At 45.8% G+C, this 14607-nt stretch overlaps 1 pseudogene; it reads right to left on the bottom strand.

Moving 5' to 3' along the window:
- Positions 1 to 503: 503 nt before the first annotated feature.
- LOC111976302 (plexin-A2-like) overlaps positions 504 to 14607 on the bottom strand; it is a 271282-nt pseudogene continuing 257178 nt past the window's right edge.

Genomic DNA, 14607 nt, shown 5'->3' with positions numbered 1-14607 from the left:
ATAGCATGCTGGCCAGAAGCCAAGGTTGGATTMGATTTTTAGAACGGTAATGAAATAACCAGCGGATGGCAGTTTATGAAAATAAAGACAAGTCAAAAACAGAACATTAAGCAATGGTCCCTCAAGAGAAAAACTGACTTTGTTTCAGTCAAACTATGCCTCTCTATTTCATTTACCCCATTCCTATCAAGCCAAATGGAGAATATAGTGGAACACGTACTATAGGAGGTTTCATCACATGGAATATAAAAGGCACCAGAACACAGACAAGCAATATGAGGCATGAGAGGGGCTTGGTTCTCTTGGATGAGAGGAAGAGAATAGAAGGGAGGACACCATTGTTCAACGGTGGATGCTTCATATTCGTGTTTGAGCGTGTGTCTGTATTTAAAGTGTACCTATAGATATTTGTGTAGCAGGGGGCCAACAGCCAGCCCGCCCTCCTGGCAGGACACATTAATACCATGTCAATCATGTGATCGCCTTGCATTTCTCTATGCCTGTTTTTGATGTGTTTTTTCGTCTTCCGATCACACTGCACACGACTACACTCAGATCAAAGCACTGCTTCAAAGCCGGAGCAGGAAACTAGAGCTAAAGGGGTCTCTCTCTCATTTCTGACTGAGCTCTACTCTTCAGACAGCTCTGGCGAGACGGCTGAAGCACTGCCTGCCCGTACAGCAACAGGCCATGACCTCTTCACCTTTCCTATCCTTTTCAAACAGGTCTTTTACACACCGTGGCAAGACGGGTACCTTATCAAAAGGACCGTGCCAATTTCAACAAAACGGTGCCAACAGAGGCGGTGGATTAGTGTTGACGTAAAGACGAGTCAGGACCACTCAGTGGTTTTGATGGTTGGTTTGTTAGCTTGGCGTTCTAAAGCCACAGACAAAACAAGCACATCCATTAACATTGGTTTTATGCTCTCTCCCTCCATGAATCATTTCATCATACTGTTCACCTTTTAATACTACCTAGTTTCAAGTACTTGATGTAAACGGTGAGCCAACAAAGAAGTCTGGAGAAAACAGAATGGTGGTGGTCATTCAATCCAGCAGAAAGAATCTACACTATGTTGTCATGTTTCATAAATGGGTTAAGTTTGGTACGGGACAATCCAATCTTACCAAAGATCTACCTGGTACTGTAACACACATTGTCTTTGATGTTTACATCCTCTTTTGACCATGCTAGCAGTTGAGATATTTCCTTCTTGACAAAAACAAAAAAAATTACAACTTTCGACAAGTAACTCTATATTTTACAGAAGTGTCTCTCTCCCGAGGCTGCTACTGTCCTGCTTTYGTACCTGCTCCTTGTTCACAGGCTTCCAGTTACATGAGCACCTCTCTGCAGGCTCTTTACTTCAGTTCCAGGGCTTGGATGGCCCCCGTTGTAAAGCATTAACCGATGAATCATTTAAAACAACGGGATCTTTTGGCACTACACAGGCTTTTTCTTATTCTCGTTTGGAAAGACGTTGCTGGTACATAGTTGGGTAGAAAACTAAGTTCGCTAGCATTTAGCCGCTGGCCATCTCCAGCTAGCCTGATCCATTGGCACTTACAAAAACAAACAAAGATGGACCTTAAAAACACTTSTTCTGACATGTGATACGATGCATGCAAGTTTTACACACACACTTGATCCGATCCCCCTAAAGCCATACAAACAGCGGTTATATAACGGAGTGTTTTCACTCCTGCCGCCAGCCTCAGTCCCCAGCTTGGCAGACTCTAGAATCTAGTCTCCAGTATATTATGGTATTTGTACGTTAAGAGCAGCGTAGCCACGGCAACTACGGCTACAATACAGACTGTATAGTACACACCCTCTTACGGTAGAGATAGAGGATTTGGTAGCAGGGTAAATGATGGTGACAGGGGTAAAGGGACTTGGACGGATGTTCAGTTGGCCATCTATCTTGCCATTAAAGTTCTGTTCAACTAACTCCTATTTGTTTAAAATACAAACTCAAGTGAAAAAGTCCCATCAGCATTTGTACATTCACAGTACATACAGATGGCGTTACTGCAGAGGAGATTCTTCTAGAAACCAGTAGGATGCTGGTTGTTGTTGTCCTTATAACCTAAACGCTCTGTGGGCCTGTGGATCTCCTCTTATCACACAGGGTACAGGGGTTTGGGGTCGATAAGCATGCTGGTTGAACTTTGACCCCCTCAGAGGAGGTCCGTTCTCCGTACGATGCGGAATGCGTTTTTRTGGGTTCCTGTACAGGGCTGATGGGTTACAGTCAGAGCTGGGTTCTGTCCACTTGGTCTGGAGTATCATGTTGATAACGAATGGTAATGCTGTCTGAGGAGAACAGAGAGCAGGACAGGACATGACATAGAACCATGTCTTTCTGATGGCCACGGCACCCTATAAAGACGTGTTATAATACAACCTATGCCTTTGTACAGTACAACAATGTCCATATATGTAACAAGAGGAAGATGTTTCCACTGCAACTGATAAGATCAAAATGTACACATACAAAAATAAAGCAGATATTTTTGGAAGCAAAACTCAGCAACAATATCTCTGGAATCCATCATGAGAAGTCTTTATCGCTTTCGCTAACTCTTTTTCCTTACACTGTCTCTAATGTGAGTTTTCAGCAGACAGGGAGAGTGTATCTGGCTACAACATCTCCCCTCTGTTCGTTCCTTCTCTCAACATATCTCTGCTCCAGGGCTATACACACACACAACACTGCCCGTCAAACCCAAAATAATATCAGCTGGAAAGAAAGATGCCATGTAGCCTTTATGGAGGTCTGTGGTCGCCCCACCATACATCATCATCACCACCCATGTCTCCAGAGCCTATGGAGTCATTTGGAGTTGGTAGCAGTATGGCGTAGGAAGAAAATTTGATTTAAAAAAAAAATCTCTTGATTTCTGGATTTAAAAGGTCCCAGGTCAGTGGTGGTTGCTTGTCCCCCCCCCCCTCCCCACCCCCACACTGTGAGTATCGGGACTGTTGGTTGGGTGGCTGTGGCTGATGGATATCCCGGGCCGGTCCAGTCGTCCAATCCCGTGGTCTGTCTCAGCTCTCCAGGGACATGGCTGAGATGAGCTGCTCCACCTTGTAGGCCAGACGCTGTTTCTTAGCCTGCTCGGCCTGCTCCAGGGCCATGGTGATCTGGAGGGGGGGCACAAGACAACAACATGCTTTACTGTCACTCCTAACACACTCAAACCAGGAAGTCAGCCTACTGTGAACCCAGGACAACAACATGTTTCAGTGTCACACTCAACCCAGGAAGTCAGCCTACTGTGAACCCAGGACAACAACATGTTTCAGTGTCACACTCAACCCAGGGAAGACATACAGGTGTATTGAGGAATGTGATGTATGTGGTCTGTTTACAGTATTATGTGTTGAGGAAGTTGACATTTTGTGATTTGGCTTTTCTTAAATGCCCCTGAGGGAATAAATTAAGTTGTATTGACTTACATAATGTCCATTGTACTGTATGTCAACTGGCTTAGAGTTAAGAGCTTTGTTGGATGGGTGGGATCATGTATGATTGCTATTTCCTGACATTAAAGAGGAAATATAGTTGTCTCTGTCAGAGAGAGTGGCACAAAACGGAGGAATCCAACTGGTGTTATGCCCTATCTTATGCTTTTGTCTCTCTGTAAACGTGGGCATTTGTCAAGTTGTTCAAAGTGGAATCCGACAGGGTCTCCTCTCTGCTGTCTGTGGTGTCACACACGCTGTATGCACGCCAGGGTGACAACGCGGCAGCTGGGCGGTGCTTTTTCATGTGCTCATATCAAACAGGAGAAATATTCCCCAATAAGATCACTGGTACGAGTTATGCCACACAGTGAGTCAATATAAAGTGACATTGGTTAAAGCTGTGCACCAATGCTACAGCAGCGCAGCTCTCCCGTTTCTATCTAACAGAAATGTACTGTATGTGATTGTGAGAAGTGGACAAGAAAAAGGTCTGGAAAAGGTTGCTATGCACCCCCCCCAGGAATACACAATGTTCTCATAACTAGGCCTTGCGCTGAAAACATTATGGGGACATTAACGAAGACTAGTTTCTCTTAAGGTCTGTACATAGCTCCAGCAGCCTGTCCCATAGTACACTACCTGCCTCCCTGCCTGTTGTCTCCCTCTCATCTGCCTAAGTGCTCTTAGAGCTGGCAGAGCAGAGCCCAGCGGAGCCTCTCCTCCTCATCCCCCTCTCCACCTCATACCAATCTATTATGAATCTGTTGTGCTGTATGCAGGCACAGCTCCTTCCCTCCGCCATCACCAAAATCAATTTAGCACTGCGCTAGCCCGCTAGAGGGGCCACACAAGGAGCCAGGCTTGGAACAAACAACTGATGACGGCCAACGATAGGGGCCTTAGCACTGTGCCCAGGAGAGAGAGCTAGAGAAGAGGAGAGACAGAGAGAGGGCATGAGTGTGTGTGTGTGTCTGTCTGTGTCTGTGAGAGAGAAAGAAAGAAAGCTAGAGGTGGGGGAAGAGCGTGGGATAAAAGAAAAGGAAACAAAGTGGGAAGAAAGTGCGAGAAAGAGAGTGGGAGTAAAAGTGGTGGTCTTTGAGAGGTAAAAAGAGAGCGAGGAGAAGTGAACACTAGCTCTAGCGGCAGCAGCTTCAAGCTCTTAGGGAAGATGGGGAAGAAGAGAGAGAGACGAGAGAAACGCAGAGGAGAGAGTGAAAGGGAAAGAGATAGATGGAATAGAAAGGGAGAGAGAAGAGGGAGTGGGCTCCTCGTCTTGTGAATGGGGCCTCAATAAGGTCAGACTAATGGCTCCCAGAAGAGGTGCTGACATTACAGCCGGAATGTCTCCATTACAGAACCCTTTCTCTTTCTCTCTCTCTCTCCCCCGTCTCTTCTTTGTCACACTCTCCCATCCCTCTCCCTAATTTTCTCCCACATTTTCTCTCTCCATTTTTCTCTCTCTCTTTTCCCTCTCTCTCTCGTTCTCTTTCTTTCCCTCAACCCCCCTCTCCACGTCTTGATTCTGCTCAAGAGAGCCACAGAGAAAGAAAGCGAGAGCGAGAGAGAGAACAGGGCTGTGTTCCTTCACACCACTCAGGGGATGGAGTAGCCTGCTGAGCTGCTTGTACAGCCGCTGTTCCTGTCTCTCCTCCACATATCATCCACCCACAACTCTCATTGGCCCAGGACATATGGCACTTAGGATGGGTTGTGTGGCGTGGCCGTGGCGGAGGGGTGGGGGGGGTGGGGGGGGTTCTGTGTGACGAATACCATCAGATCAGAGAAACTCTTGGCATCTCTGAAAGTTTTTGAAACACTCTACATGAGTTAGGAATGACCATGAACTAGACTAGACTTAACTGAAGAGGAGAGTTGATAAGACTGTAGCATGGCCTCGCCTGTTAAAAGAATGGCCATTATTGCAGTGTGTCTATGTGTGTGTGTTAGGACTCACCTCCTCGCTGTATTTGGACACATAGGAGTAGATCTCGTTGAGAGCACTGAGCATGTTAAACTCTGTGGAGTGGAGCCTGGCCTGCTCTGCCAGGTAGGCATTCATGTCCTGGTCACTGATGGCCGGCAGACGGTTAATGTCCGCGTAGTACCTGCAGGCACACACAGGGGGCGACACTCAGTTTCAACATGCAAACCTGAAACAATCTACACCGGAACGTTAAGCCTCATCACAGAGTACATCACAGGAGGCTGCTAAGGGGAGGACAGCTCATAATAATGGCTGGAAAGCAGGGAATGGAATGGCATCAAACACATGGAAACCACGTGTTTGATGTATTTGATGCCATTCAACTTATTGCGCTCCAACCATTACCACGAGCCCGTCCTCTCCAATTAAGGTGCCACCAACCTCCTGTGGAGTACATCTGTGAAAAAGTATGTGAACCCTTTGGAATTACCTGGATTTCTGCATAAATTGGTCATAAAAATTGATCTGATCTTCATCTAAGTCACAACAATAGACAAACACAGTGTGCTTAAACTAATAACACACAAATTATTGTATTTTTCTTGTGTATATTGAATCCATAATTTAAACATTCACAGTGTAGGTTGGGGAAAGTATGTGAACACCTAGGAGTAATGACTTCCCCAAAAGCTAATTGGAGTCAGGAGTCAGCTAACCTGGAGTCCAATCAATGAGACGAGATTGGAGATGTTGGTTAGAGCTGCCCTGCTCTATAAAAAAACACACATTTGAGTTTGCTGTTCACAAGAAGCATTGCCTGATGTGAACCATGCCTCAAACAAAAAAGATCTCAGAAGACCTAAGATTAAGAATTGTTGACTTGCATAAAGCTGGAAAGGGTTACAAAAGTATCTCTAAAAGCCTTGATGTTCATCAGTCCACGGTAAGACAAATTGTCGATAAATGGAGAAAGTTCAGCACTGTTGCTACTCTAGGAGGGGCCGTAAGGGAAAGATGACTGCAAGAGCACAGCGCAGAATTCTCAGTGAGGTTAAGAAGAATCCTAGAGTGTCAGCTAAAGACTTACAGAAATCTCTGGAACATGCTAACATCTCTGTTAACAAGTCTACGATACGTAAAACTCTAAACTAGAATGGTGTTCATGGGAGACACCACAGGAGAAGCCACTGCTCTCCAATACAACAACATCACACACAGGGCCAGTAAGCGTGTCGTCGGACAGTGTATATCGTGTGCGTCCTGGACACATGAAAACAAGGAAATAGAATTGTTTGTGTATATTTTGTCTCACTCACCTTTCTACCCAGCTCTTGTAGTTGGGGATGTCTTTAGCGTACAGCAGCTTGTTGGAGGGAGAGTCCTTGCCCAGGCGGTGCTCTGAGGTAGAGCAGGAGTCCATGAAGGTCTGGGCCACCACAGACAGACAGGCGTCCGTGATGCTGCTCTTGTGGATGTCAAACACAAACTGAGGGTTCTTGATCACGTTTACCCAGAACCGCAGCGGGAGGCTGAGAGAGAGGCCACAGAAATGAGTCAGTCAGAATCCCCTCTCAGTATTTTTCTTCACTCACTGGGTCATGAAAGCACTGAATCAGAATCCACTAACTATCAGTACCGTATTTCTCTCCTATTTCTGGGTCACTAAAGTGCTGGCTTTAGGGAGGAGCTTTAGGCTCTGAATTCCAGACAGGCAGAATCCAGTACTGTTATATTTTGTAAAGTTTCTTACCGATGACTCAGTGTATCATCCTCTGATTGATACATATCACATCCTACATTATACATCATATCATTCCTATTCTACATCCTCCAGGTTCCTCACCAGTTGCTCTTCCACGTGTGGCGGACATCTTGGTCATGGATGCCGTGTTTGTCCGCCTGCTCGTCCAGGAAGTCAAACATGTATTTGATGGCGAGGGGTAGAGCGCTACCCCGGTGGACGGTACTGAACAACGTCTCAAACAGGTCGTCCACAAACTTCTGCAGTGTACCCTGGGTAAAAACAATGGACACACCAGGTCAGACATACACCAGGTCAGACATACTCACTCAACAATAAATTATTTCCTAAATGTATAGGCAATAACCTAAGCAGATGAAAGTCTGTCATTAGCCACTGGATCCAAAATACAGGATTGTACCACCAGTCACTTAGTACAATTTATGTAAAACAAAGCCACTGTAACTGAAAGTAAACTACTGTAGTATAATTTAAATATGGAGGGACAATGCTTGTTACATAAAGACGTTTGTAAGCTGGGTGTTACCTTGGTGGCCAGCAGCCTGGTCAGGTATATCTCGGAGACCATCTTGCTGCCGCGGTCTCCCTCCTTCTGGTCTCCATGCTCGTGGTTCTTGACGAGGTGCCACACTTTGACCCCACTCTCAAGGTCAGGGGTTATCATAGGGGCACGGGAACGCAGACTGTCTGGACTACCTGTGTACCGGAAGGATGAGTCTAGAGAGAGAAAGAGAGAGCGAAAAAGGGTAGGGGAGAGAGATGGAGGGAGAGAGAGGGAGATAAATTAGACACTACATTCCTAGTTCTGTGCTCTATTCCCTTGTCCTGTCCAGTAACACACACGCAAGATGGCGCCGACAGACAGGGAAGCTCTGCTTCTAGCTCCTAGGCAACTTTGCTGTATTTATTTTTTTGTGTGTTATTTCTTACATTATTAGAGAGAGATGATATTACATACAGCCAGAAATAACTTTTGGATGTCAGAGCGGCGGTAACTCACCAGCATTATGAGCAGGAATACTACTTTCCCAAATTGGATTCTTTGTTCGTACCCCCCAGGGCAATTGAACTTGTCCCARAGGCTGCTCCAAGACGCCGCCGGCGGAGAAGAGGTATATATTACTCGGCAATGTTCAATCTCTGGACAATAAAGTAGACGAGCTGAGGGCGAGGATCTCCTTCCAGAGAGACATCAGAGATTGTAATATACTCTGTTTCACGGAATCATGGCTCTCTCCAGATATACTGTCCCTGTCCATACAGCCATACAGGTTCTCAGTACATCGCGCAGACAGGAATAAAGAACTCTCCGGGAAGAAGGAAGGCGGGGGTGTATGTTTCATGATTAACTACTCATGGTGTGATTGTGATAATGTACAGAAACTCAAGTCCTTTTGTTCACCCGACCTAGAATACCTCACAATCAAATGCCGACCGTATTACCTCCCAAGAGAATTCTCTTCGGTTATAGTCACAGCTATATATATTCCACCTCAAGCCGATACCACGGCGGCCCTCAAGGAACTACACTGGACTTTGTGCAAACTGGAAACCACATATCCTGAGGCCGCATTTATTGTAGCTGGGGATTTTAACAAAGCAAATTTGAGGAAAATGCTACTGAAGTTCTATCAACACAGTGACTGTAATACTTGCGCTGCTTAAACACTCGACCACTGCTACTCCAACTTCCGGGTAGCCTATGAGAATAACATTGACGTATACACTGACACGGTGACTGAGTTCATCAGGAAGTGTATAGGGGATGAAGTTCCCACGGTGACTATTAAAACCTACCCAAATCAGAAGCTGTGGATAAATGGCAGCATTCGAGCAAAACTGAAAGCGTGAACCAAACGCATTTAACCATGGCAAGGTGACTGGGAATATGGTTGAATACAAACAGTATAGTTATTACCTCCATAAGGCAATCAAACAGGCAAAACATCAGTACAGAGACAAAGTGGAGTCGTAATTCAACAGCTCAGACACGAGACGTATGTGGCAGTGTCTACAGACAATCACGGACTACAAAGGGAAAACCAGCCACGTCGTGAACACCGTCGTCTTGCTCCCGGACAAGCTAAACACCTTCTTCGCCTGCTTTGAGGATAACACAGTGACACCGACCAACGTGAGTAAGACATTTAAGCAGTTAACCCTCGCAGGGCTGCCGGCCCAGACGCGTCCTCAGAGCATGCGCAGACCAGCTGGCTAGAGTGTTTACGGACATATTCAATCTCTCCCTATCCCAGACTGCTGTCCCCACTTGCTTCAAGATGTCCACCATTRTTCCTGTACCCAAAAAGCAAAGGTAACTGAACTAAATGACTATCGCCCCGTAACATTCACTTCTGTCATCATGAAGCACTTTGAGAGGCTAGTTAAGGATCATATCACCTCCACCTTACCTCACACACTAGACACACTTCAATTTGCATACCGCCCCAATAGATCCACAGACGATGCAATCGCCATCACACTGCACACTGCCCTATCCCATCCGGACAAGAGGAATACCTATGTAAGAATGCTGTTCATTGACTATAGCTCAGCCTTCAACACCATAGTACCCTCCAAGCTCATCATTAAGCTCGGGGCCCTGGTTCTGAACACAGCCCTGTGCAACTGCGTCCTGGACTTCCGGACTGGCCGCACCCAGGTGGTGAAGATAGGAAACAACACCACTTTGCTGATCCTCTACACAGGGGCCCTACAAGGGTGTGTGCTCAGCCCCCTCCTGTACTCCCTGTTCACCCATGACTGCGTGGCCACGCATGCCTCCAACTCAATCATCAAGTTTGCAGACAACACAACAATAGTAGGCCTGATTACCAACAATGACGAGACAGCCTACAGAGAGGAGGTGAGGGACCTGGCGGAGTGGTGCCAGAAAAATAACCTCCCTCAACGTCAACAAAACAAAGGAGCTGATCGTGGACTTCAGGAAACAGCAGAGAGAGCACGCCCTTATCCACATCGACGGGAGAAGGTGAAAAGCTTCAAGTTCCTCTGCGTACACATCACCGACGATCTGAAATGGKCCGCCAACACAGACAGTGTGGGGAAGAAGGCGCAACAGCATCTCTTCAACCTCAGGAGGCTGAATAAATTTGGCTTGGCCCCTAAGACCCTCACAAACTTTGACAGATGCACAATTGAGAGCATCCTGTCGGGCTGTAGCACCGCCTGGTACGGCAACTGCACTGCCCGCAACCGAAGGGCTCTCCAGAGGGTGGTGCGCATAACGCATCTCCGGAGGCACACTGCCTGCCCTCCAGGACACTTACAGCACCCGGTGTCACAGAAAGGCCAAAAAGATCATCAAGGACATCAACCAGCCGAGTCTTGGCCTGTTCACACTGCTACCATCCAGAAGGCAAGGTCAGTACAGGTGCATCAAAGCTGGGACCGAGAGACTGAAAAACAGCTTCTATCTCAAGGCCATCAGACTGTTAAATAGCCATCACTAGCCGGCTACCACCCGGTTACTCAACCCTGCACCTTAGAGGCTGCTGCCCAATATACATAGACATGGAATCACTGGTCACTTTAATAATGTTTACATACTGCTTTACTCATCTCATATATATACAGTGGGGAGAAGAAGTATTTGATACACTGCCGATTTTGCAGGTTTTCCTACTTACAAAGCATGTAGAGGTCTGTAATTTTTATCAACTTCAACTGTGAGAGACAGAATCTAAAACAAAAACCCAGAAAATCACATTGTATGATTTTTAGTAATTAATTTGCATTTTATTGCATGACATAAGTATTTGATCACCTACCAACCAGTAAGAATTCCGGCTCTCACAGACCTGTTAGTTTTTCTTTAAGAAGCCCTCCTGTTCTCCACTCATTACCTGTATTAACTGCACCTGTTTGAACTCGTTACCTGTATAAAAGACACCTGTCCACACACTCAATCAAACAGACTCCAACCTCTCCACAATGGCCAAGACCAGAGAGCTGTGTAAGGACATCAGGGATAAAATTGTAGACCTACACAAGGCTGGGATGGGCTACAGGACAATAGGCAAGCAGCTTGGTGAGAAGGCAACAACTGTTGGCGCAATTATTAGAAAATGGAAGAAGTTCAAGATGATGGTCAATCACCCTCGGTCTGGGGCTCCATGCAAGATCTCACCTCGTGAGGCATCAATGAAAATCATACAATGTGATTTTCTGGATTTTTAGATTCCGTCTCTCACAGTTGTATTGTACCTATGATAAAAATTACAGACCTCTACATGCTTTGTAAGTAGGAAAACCTGCAAAATCGGCAGTGTATCAAATACTTGTTCTCCCCACTGTATACTGTATTCTATTCTACTTTTAGTCTATGCCACTCTGACATTGCGCATCCTAATATTTATATATTTCATATATTTCCATTCTTTTACTTTAGATTTGTGTGTATTGTTGTGAATTGTTAGATATTACTGCACTGTTGGAGCTAGGAACACAAGCATTTCGCTACACCCACAATAACATCTGCATGTGACCAATAAAATGAGATTTGATTTGATTTCCCCCCCAACACACACACACTGAACCTCCTCCTGTCTAATTTGCCCTTCTCCTCTGTAGTCTCATTCAAAGCTTAAAACCCCTAGTCCCTTGTTCCTCTTTAACCTTTCTGTAAAGTAAATTGCAGCGTTGGATCATTTCATATTAGCTTGGCGGAAATGTGATGAATAAATAGGTGTCTGTCTGTCTGTCCGTCCGTCCGTCCAGCTCAATACATGTCTGTTGGCCCTCTGGATAGCAGGAGCAGCACCCTCTCACTCGACTAAACGGATGAAAGGAGCCATGCACCAATAATATTTCATTAAGTCCAGAGAGTGGGGGAGGGGCAGCTGCCAGCCCAGTGCCCCCCCCCCTCTCTTTCATATCATCTCCCCCCCACATCTATCTCTCTCCCTCTCATATCATCTCTCTCTGTCTCTCGCTCTCTTTCCTTCATATTATCCCTCTCTCTGAATAGAGGTGTGAGAGAGAAATCCATATTTATGTTTTCCCTTTTGTACTTTAATTATTTGCACATCGTTACAACACTGTATATAGACATAATGTCACGTTCCTGACCTGTTTTCTCTTGTTTTGTATGTGTTTATTGGTCAGGGCGTGAGTTTTGGGTGGGCAGTCTATGTTTTCTGTTTCTATGTTGGTTTTGGGTTGCCTGGTATGGCTCTCAATCAGAGGCAGGTGTTTGACGTTTCCTCTGATTGAGAGTCATATTAAGGTAGGTTGTTCTCACTGTTTGTTTGTGGGTGGTTGTCTCCTATGTCTGTATGTATGTTCGTGCCACACGGGACTGTAGCGTTTGTTTGTAGTCGTGTACCTGTTCGTGAGTTCTGCGTTTTATGTAAGTTCGCATGTCCAGGTTTGTCTACTCCGTTTTGTTGTTTTGTTAGTTTATAGTSAAGTTCGTGTTTTTGTCTTTTCTGTAAATAAATATGTCATCATACCTCGCTGCACATTGGTCTTCAGATCCCTCTCTCCTCTCCTCGTCTGAGGAGGAGGARGATTTAGAGTATCGTTACACATAATATGACATTTGAAATGTCTCTATTATTTTGTAACTTTTTTGAGTGTAATGTTTACTGTTCATTTTTGATTTCACCTTTGTTTATTATCTATTTCGCTTTGGCAATATAAACATATGTTTCCCATGCCAATAAAGCCCTTTTGAATTGAATTTAATTGAGAGCGAGAACGAGACGTGGCTCTCCTGGGTTCCTCTTAAAAGGAAGTAGTATTGTCTCTTTCCTGCTGTCGCCACGTTGAATCAATGCATCAAAGATCTCTAATATGTAAAGCACTCCAGCCATCTTCTTCCCTCTTTCCTTTGACACTAAGGAATGGTGCTCTTCTCCTCCTCTCTTCTTCGCCAGTGTTCTTACTTAGCAGCTCTTTCCTCCCCAGTGGCGGTGAGTGTGTGTGTGTGTGTGTGAGGGGTCTGGAGGGGCTCTCTATCATTGTCAGATCCCTCTCACCTGTCTTCAAAGGGCAGTGTGGGACAACTAAGCCTCAGCGCTCTACAGCGCTCTACAGCTCTAAGTGGTATTTTCTAAAGAGCAGCAGCAGCGAGAAGGGTCTCTAGGGTGGCCACTGGGGACCTTTGAGTCTGTCAGCCCCTGTGTGTGTCTCTCTCTGCGTGTGCGAGTGGGGTGGATTGAGGTCTCAAATCCCATTTTAAGCCACTGGCAGGTCCTTGCCCCTCTCTCTCTCTACTCCTTCCTCTCCAGGGGGGCAGACCTCTCCCTCCTATCTTCAGCTCAGTAACCACTGCACCAGGCTTCACGCTCCCGGGGGTGGGTGTGAGGGCAGCAGGGGTGTGTGTGTGTGTGTGTGTGTGTGAGGTAGGTTGTGAGGCATCAGGGGGGAGTGTGTAGTGGGTTACTCAGGGCCGGGAGGGCGCTGGAACAGTAAATTGAGGCGGGATGCTAAATGCTGAACGTTAAATTGATATGAATCAATCAGCTGGGTGTCGGGGCACATCTGTGCCCGCTGCGCCAGGTTTTGATTGATTGGGGACCGGGCTGGAGCCAGAGGACAGGTTGTTTTTTGATGCAGCATCATACAAAACACACACACACACACACACACACACACACACACACACACACACACACACACACACACACACACACACACACACACACACACACACACACACACCCCCTCATTGCTATTTAATGACTTTGGTCAAATATTCAGATTTATGTTGTTCAGGATGGAATACTGTGTAATATTGTATGCATTACCAGCCACTGAACCAAACTGAGACTAACATAATGTGTTAGTTTCCTTTAGATCATTCAGGTTGGCAATTCATCTCCAGATCCTCTGTTTCAGTCATTACAGAGTAATACTTCTTTACTACATTAGAGCGTAATACTGCTTTGTTGGTGATGTAGTCATTACTCCTGTATCTCACAGTCTCTCTACAGTACATTCTTAATGAGGATGTGTTAATGAGGAGTTGGCAATGCTTTCTCTGACATCGTAAACGTCACTATCTTTATGAATTAGAGATAGTCCTATAGGACCTTTATTGGACCTGTCTCTTATACACATCTAGATGTGTATAAGAGACAGATGTTGGACATTGCACATTAGCTATCCTCATTGTTTGTCTGACACTGTCCAGGGCTAATTTCCAATATACTGGTGGTTTTGTGATTGGCAAATGGGGACTTAGTAAATAGGAAAGGAGAGGGATGATGGTGTTACTGGCCCAATTGGTCATCTCTCCAGGCGACAGAAAACAACCTATGGGGGTTCTCATCCAATCCCAGCCCTGATAATTGGCCAACCGTGTTCCGTTTTCACTTTCTATTGGTGTGAAGTATCATTCACAGTGAATAATTAGCCAATCACATGCTGCCGTTGGGGTTGGGGTTGGGCATGGAACCAGATGGGAGGCCCTGTGGCTCAC

This window comes from Salvelinus sp. IW2-2015, linkage group LG17 (genome assembly GCF_002910315.2).
Source record: "Salvelinus sp. IW2-2015 linkage group LG17, ASM291031v2, whole genome shotgun sequence".
Taxonomy (NCBI): Eukaryota; Metazoa; Chordata; class Actinopteri; order Salmoniformes; family Salmonidae; genus Salvelinus; species Salvelinus sp. IW2-2015.
This window is presented reverse-complemented; position numbering and strand designations above follow the sequence as displayed.